The sequence below is a fragment of the Anas acuta genome, chromosome 3 (genome assembly GCF_963932015.1).
Source record: "Anas acuta chromosome 3, bAnaAcu1.1, whole genome shotgun sequence".
In the NCBI taxonomy this organism is placed as follows: domain Eukaryota; kingdom Metazoa; phylum Chordata; class Aves; order Anseriformes; family Anatidae; genus Anas; species Anas acuta.
Window position 1 is genome coordinate 40,584,804 of NC_088981.1, and position 6,951 is coordinate 40,591,754.

Genomic DNA, 6,951 nt, shown 5'->3' on the forward strand with positions numbered 1-6,951 from the left:
TCTCCATTATACACAACAGTATATAAACTGAAAGCCTCCAGCACTGTGAAAAAATTTAAAGGTTGAATCTTACTATAAATTATATATATATATAAATGTATATAACATAAGTGACAAAGATGATGATTAAGGTGTATTATAGAGCACACAAAATGCCTTAGTAGGAGGCAATTGGATACCTTTGATTAATAAGAGATTGAAAACCTGATATGGCCTGCCTATTTTCTACTGCTGCAGCAGCACAAAGAAGTAATAAACTGAGGTTAACCAAGCAATTAAACTGGTTTGTAGGTCTTTTGCATCACTAGAGCTGCACAAAGAAGCCAAGATACATTACTGAGTTCACTCCAAAATGTTTAAACAATATTTTCAGGGAAAAAAAAAAATCTTAAAAAAAGATATTAATATTCTCTCCTTAATATGCATCTTTCCTAGCATAAGTACCAATTTTACATCATCCATAAATTTGCTGTTATTGAATTAAAAATCTGTCAAGTTAGATGTCTTTTGACATTAGTCTCAATTTGACTTTGTCAAAAAAAATGAAAAGTAATTTATATATCGCTATTTTTCTTTCTTTATTTATTATTTATTTATTTATTTTTAAAGTGGATCATCTTGTAGATATGACAGAAAAGTTAATGGAATGCTTAAATAACCTGCAAGAAAAATGTGAAAGCTATCAGTCTGGTTGGTATCTCACAGCTAAAGTCCCTGTGTATCATGAATACTTCTTTGGGCAAAATATGTCAAATCACCACGTCACCGTGGATAAATACTATGGATTGCTTGAGCTGTGTTTGGCACAAATCAGAGGCACAGGAGGAATAGCCCAGCTATCTTTATATGCCCCCAACTCTGATTATGACCACTATCCAGTTATATCCTCAAGATAAATTAGAACAGCTTCAGAGCTGCTTTATCTCATAATGTCCCTCAAGGGGCTGTTGCGCTCGTCAGAATTCACCAGCACTCGAAATCCTGCTTATCTCCATGAAGACGAGGGTGGGCTGATAGGAAGGCAGCTACACCATCTTCCTGTTAACTGAAGATTTCCTCCGTCTGTTAACACAGGGAAGAAAGACTGAGTGGAGATGTGATAAACAGTGTTCAAGGGTATGAAAGGTTGTTGCAAAGAGGAAGGGAACAAGCTAATCCCCACATGCAAGGCAGATAGGACAAAAATAAATAAAAAATGATGTGTTCAAGTGGGAGCAAGAAAGACTGTGGTAAGAAAGATTAGAGTAATGTTTTCTGGGTGGCAATTTCATTGAAAGATGTCACATGCAGGAAAAGATTGCCTAAAGGGAATGTGGAGTCTCTTCATTAAGATATTTTTAAAAGAGTAAGTAGAACCTTTGTCCAGAGAGAGATGGGCATGCTTTATCCTGTCTCACTGTTCTGACAGGTCTACTTTCATTATAGTGTATACATATATATGTATATTTATATTTATATGTGTATACTTATAGCTAGAGATCAATGACCCTATCTACCAGCATTCAATTGAGTAGGACACTAGAGTTAACGTGTCTAACCCTTGGTCTGCAATTATTTTGTGGCTGCAAGAAGATGTACCCCTTTCTGTGGACACAAGAGCTTATTCTGTTAACAAACTCAACCATTACGTGTTCTCCTTTTGATAGATCTAGCACATCAACAATTATAAGCAGTCTTCCATGGACATCTTTTACAACAATGCAGTATTGAAAAAATAAATCAGTAGATTATGACAAAAATATAACTAGATTAGTTGAAATATTTTCACATAGACGATGAAAATTACTCTGGGAGAGAGTTGAGGGCACAGGGTTCAGTCTCTGAGGATTGGATCTGAATGAAAAGGCCTCACTTTGGAAGGCCTTTCCTTATAGGCCTGCCAGGGAGTTCTGGAAAACATTCAGTATTTGGTAAAGCCAAACTACTAGTAGTAAGTGAATGGGATCATACAAATACAGTCTATGGTACTTTTCTCTCCTATTCCTGCAACAAAGAAATTTAATGGGCCACAAGGAAACTTGAGGGTTGAATGCAATACTCTTCACTGCTGGCAGAAACATCAGATGGTATAGGAATCTGGAAGTCTCACACCTACAGAAAGGGTTATGTCTGTTTGCTTTCCTAATCAGCACTACTTAGACTCCATTTCTTTTCAGACAGTTGACATTTTGTTTTGTGTTCTATTAATGTTCAAGTACAAATATGAATAACATCTGATGATGGAAATTTTAGGACAAACTTCTGCTTTTGGGTGTGTGTACATCTGGACTCAAATATGACATGTTTTCCTTACTCATAAATTCCTATATAAATAACAAAAATGCAAGCTAAAAAAAAAAAAAAAAAGTGAAAGGTGAACTGTATTTCTTTTATTTTCTCAGTGCCCCAAATTAATGAAGCAAACTCACATGTTTGTAGCTAACAGTTCAGGATAACAGATGTGATAGCAATAAGCTACCTTGGCCTCAGGTATTTGAGCACAGCTATTTTGCAACTAATGAATCAACTACAATGAGTCAGAATAGCCAAGGGAACTCAGCCTTTCCTTAAGGCAGATGTTCAGGTTACTGAATCAGGCCAAGCGAGGTGGGATTTCTTCTAACCAAATGTTCAGTCTGAACCATCAGTTTTTCCTCCTCACCACCCACTGAGTCTAGCTTTTCATGTCCTCCTCCAGCTGCCAGCTACCACAGCTAACCTTCCCAGAAGCAGAGTTCCTCCCTTAGCCCATGGCTGCTCTCCATCATTGGCTTTGGAGCAATTGTACCAAGCTTGTTCCCAGTTGTAGGTCCCCTCTGTGGTACATAGCATATTGTACTACTAGCCAGGACATTGGGGTGGCCTTTTTCAGCTACCTGTTGGATCATTTCCCTGCTGCCCTGGGGAGTTTTGATAATGATCCCCATAGGCTTTCATGATGCTTAGCAGAAAAGCAGAATTGAACAAGTGCAGACCTCCCTGCTGCTGGACTTGGACAATAGGCCTGCTCATAATACCAGCAGATGTTTTTGCTTTTTAGGCCATACAGGGCAAATTTATTTTCCTCTCAGGAGCAAATGCAAGCATAGCCAAGACTAAGAAATTCAGAGCTAGCTTCCGGAAACCCACTATTTACTTATGCCACAAAGCAGTACTTACACTTAAGGTCCATCAATAATGAGGGTCTTCTGGTTAGTCCACTCAACTGCCAGCTCAGTAAAAAGTGATGTGCCCCCAAACTGAGCTTATGTTTGTATCCTGCTCTGCTTAAACAAGGTGTACTAGATTTCTCTGCTTTGTGTATAACAGTGGAGTTGCGTTCTCTTCATTTTATGGTATTGAGGCATGAAAGTTGTAGCCCTCTGAAGTCCTCATTAAAGTTATATGTACCCAGCTAACCTGTATCAATTTTTTCTCATTTATTAAAAAATGGTACTTTATTTTTGGTCTTTCTTGCTCTTCTTTGTGTTCAGGAGAGGTCTAAAATTAAAGCAGAAAGAGGAGGAAACACATTAAACTGTTTAAAGATTTTTGTTCACAAAACTTTTAACTGGATTTCTTGTTTGGATTCAAAGAGGCAAAACAGAAGACTTTGATGTTCTTCGTGTGCCTGTTAAAAGAAAGAAAAAGAGACCCACCAATAAGAAGAAGTTGGCACGAAGCCCTCTTTGACACAGCAAGCACAATGTAAAGGATTAAAGGTCTAATCTAGAAGATATATTGCACACTAAACAGCGGAACCATTTAGGAGAACATTAAATGGCACTTAAGCTAAACAGTTGTCCTTGGGAACTGCAGTTTATATGTGACTGCTCTAATATCCATTTTAAGCTTGCAGGGCTTTGAAAACAAGATGTCATTGTTTTATAAAAACACACACATTTAATCTTCCCTTGTGAGGCTGTTCTTGAAATATCTGGCTGCTGGACTGGCAAAACATTTCAGAGGAAACAAATGGGGCTGGTGTCAAAACTAGTACTGTTGCACTTTATTTCTGAAGTTATTTGCATGTGCTCAGTTGATTTTTTTTTTGATCCAAATAGGCAAACCACAAACTTTTTCAATGATAAAAGTCCCATTTATTTTTTTAACAGTATTCCCACTGTTCTATAAGCAAATAATAATAATACAGTTTAAGTAATATGAGAACACCAAGAAAGTGGTCAGTTCTACATTCACTTGTGTTCTGAGTTCTTCATAAATTAATATTTATGGAACTATTAGGAGACTTCAGCCAAAAATAAAGACCACCCAGAGCAAGGTTTCAATTTTAGTATTTTAGGCACAGTTCATTAAAAAAAAAAAAAATTTACAAAATAGCCTTCTTATGCACCATGTACAGTACATGGATTTTCATGCACATCACTCAGTAGGCGTGTGAAGTATATTCAATTCCTAAAAAATTGCAATGCATTCTTTTACAACTCATTTACTATTTTTCATAAGGGAGTTCTCATCCTCTCCATCAAGCAAGCCAGAAATAGAACAGGAAAAATGCAAGAGGGAGGGAATTCTGTCTTGCAAGAATATAAAGTACAGTTTGAAAATCTTCCTGCTTTGTAATTAATGATCTAAAGACTGAAATTGAGAGGGGAAAAAATGGAAAAAAAATAACTATGTATCTCATACCTTGATTTTGTCACTTGAATATATAACATTAATCCTTGACATAGTGACTAATCAAGCCATGAAATCCCCTGGATCAAGTCATCATCCCCAAAAGCTATCTGAAAAAAAAATGTGTCACAGTGGTCATTATTAATACTTCTCATTAAACGAACAACTGGTCTCCAAACTGTTCCCAGCAGACAGGCAAATTCAGTTGGTTGCCTTGTTAACTACTCCAGGAGAGAGTCCAAAGGCAAAATCAGTGAGGAGAGCTACCATCTCCAGCAGGGCTGGGTTGGCCTGAAGTCACAGGTTGCTCCGGGCTGAGGAACACTCACAAAGCATTGCAGGATAGGGGCTATACAGTGTCACAGCCATGCAGCAAGCAAACAGAAACCCTCTGTCTCTAACTAGTGGTGCAAGCGATTTCCTGACTGCTAAACCTGTGGGAGAAAAGTTAACAGTTATTTTTATAATAACTCTCCCAACCCCTGGCTCCTCAGTCCCAGAGACCATCATGCTTATCGGCGTTATTAGCATGTGATTAACTGCTGGAGTATCTGTGAAGCTACTCCTCACAGGCTGGGTAGGAATCCACTTAACTGTTTTTTAATTAAAAGCAGCAGCTGGTACCTCATGGAAAGCATTCTTTGTGCAGACAATATGGACTCTGTCTGTGCTACATGCTTGCCATAGTTCTTTGTCCCCATTTGACATCATTAGTTATATTTGCCTGAACCCAGTGTTGAGATATGCAAAGAGCAACAGCAAAGCTGAGGCAAGCTGAGCGCTCAGACGTTGGCTTGTCTAGACCACAAGCAAAATGATATCCCAGGATTACTTAAAGGCTGTACTAAAAAAATACTTTAGTTAAACTTTAAACTTAAAAAGTTCTGATCTGAAATTTGGTAGTGGTGGTGAACAGAGCCTTGTCCAGCTGTGGGCAGGATGATATGGGTCCCAGGATATCAAGTATTTCAGCCATCCTATCTCTCCCCTGAGAAGTCTTCTCAAGACAGTCCATTCCTCTCAGGCCTTCTAGATATCCATGCCAAAAAATCATCCTCTTCCCAAAGCCATGGCTTTCCTCTTAAATAACGCCCCCCCTCCACACACACACACACACACACACACAGCAGCAGCATGAAGAATCTACCCTGGCTATTTCTGTCCCTAACATACACTGCCTGGGGCTGAACCTTGGGCTCCAAGGAGTCTTCTGATTCCTGTATTGGATCCAACTGCACCTCAGAGAGAGCACTCAGAGATGAAGAGAGCTGTGTCCCTTGCAATTATAAGTTTTCTGTCAACATCAAAGTAGGAAATATCTGAGTCGAAACTGCATCCTCAATTAGAACAACTACTACAATAAAAAAAATGAGAACCTCCAAGCACAAGAGCCCATCTTCAGGTCTGAAATAAAAGCAAAAAAAATTCAAAGTGAGGTCCAAGGAAAGAGCTATTTCTTTAATTCATTATCATATCTTAACCTGTAAGACATTGGAGGCAAAATTTTTTGTCTTCTTGTCCACAGCCATTTGAGTGTTTTCTCTGCAGCCTTTAATAGAGTCCTTCCTCCATGCCATAGTGTCTGGCTGAAAAGCCTCATTGTGAGACTGCCTCAGCACGTACAGACTAGTCTTACATGTGTTTTGTGTGTAGGACAACACAGGTTTTTCCTAATTTTATTTATTTATTTTTTTAATGTTACATTATTTTTATGGTTAAAAATGTCAATCAGTTGATATTTCTGTGGTTTTGTGTGTGTCCTGCGTCAGAGCACTCTCCACCAATTTACAAGTGATTGCACTAAAAAGTTCCGGAGAGAACTAAAAGGCTGCATGGGCTATAGTGAATGGTTGGGGGTGGAGAATCTGGAAGAAAAAAAATGGTTGGAAATGGAAAAAAAATATTTATGACACTTAAGTGGAGTTTATTTAGGCAGTTTATACGTGGTCACTACATAATTTTGGACATTGAAATTTGAAAAATTTGGACAATCCATGAGTTTTTCAGATTCAGAATCTGGTAAACACTAGAGATAAAAAGTCTGTGCTGAGCAGAATTTTTCCCAACTGCAGTTGGCTGCTCCCATTCTGTAACAATGCATACCCACAAATAGCAAGTAACCAAAACACTTTCCATTTCTTAATAGGCTGTCTGCTGTTAATTATTTTAGTTCCTTGCTGGGAACAATGGAGGTGGATTGGAAATGATGGCTCAGAAATGAAGAGAAATGAAAAAGCAACTATTTTTAATGCTTTGGACTTCACTAGTAAATAGTGCCTCTCATTAGAAGATCTCAAAGCACTTAGAAAAGGGTAGCTATTAGTATTATACTCAATTTACAAGCCAGTCAAGAGA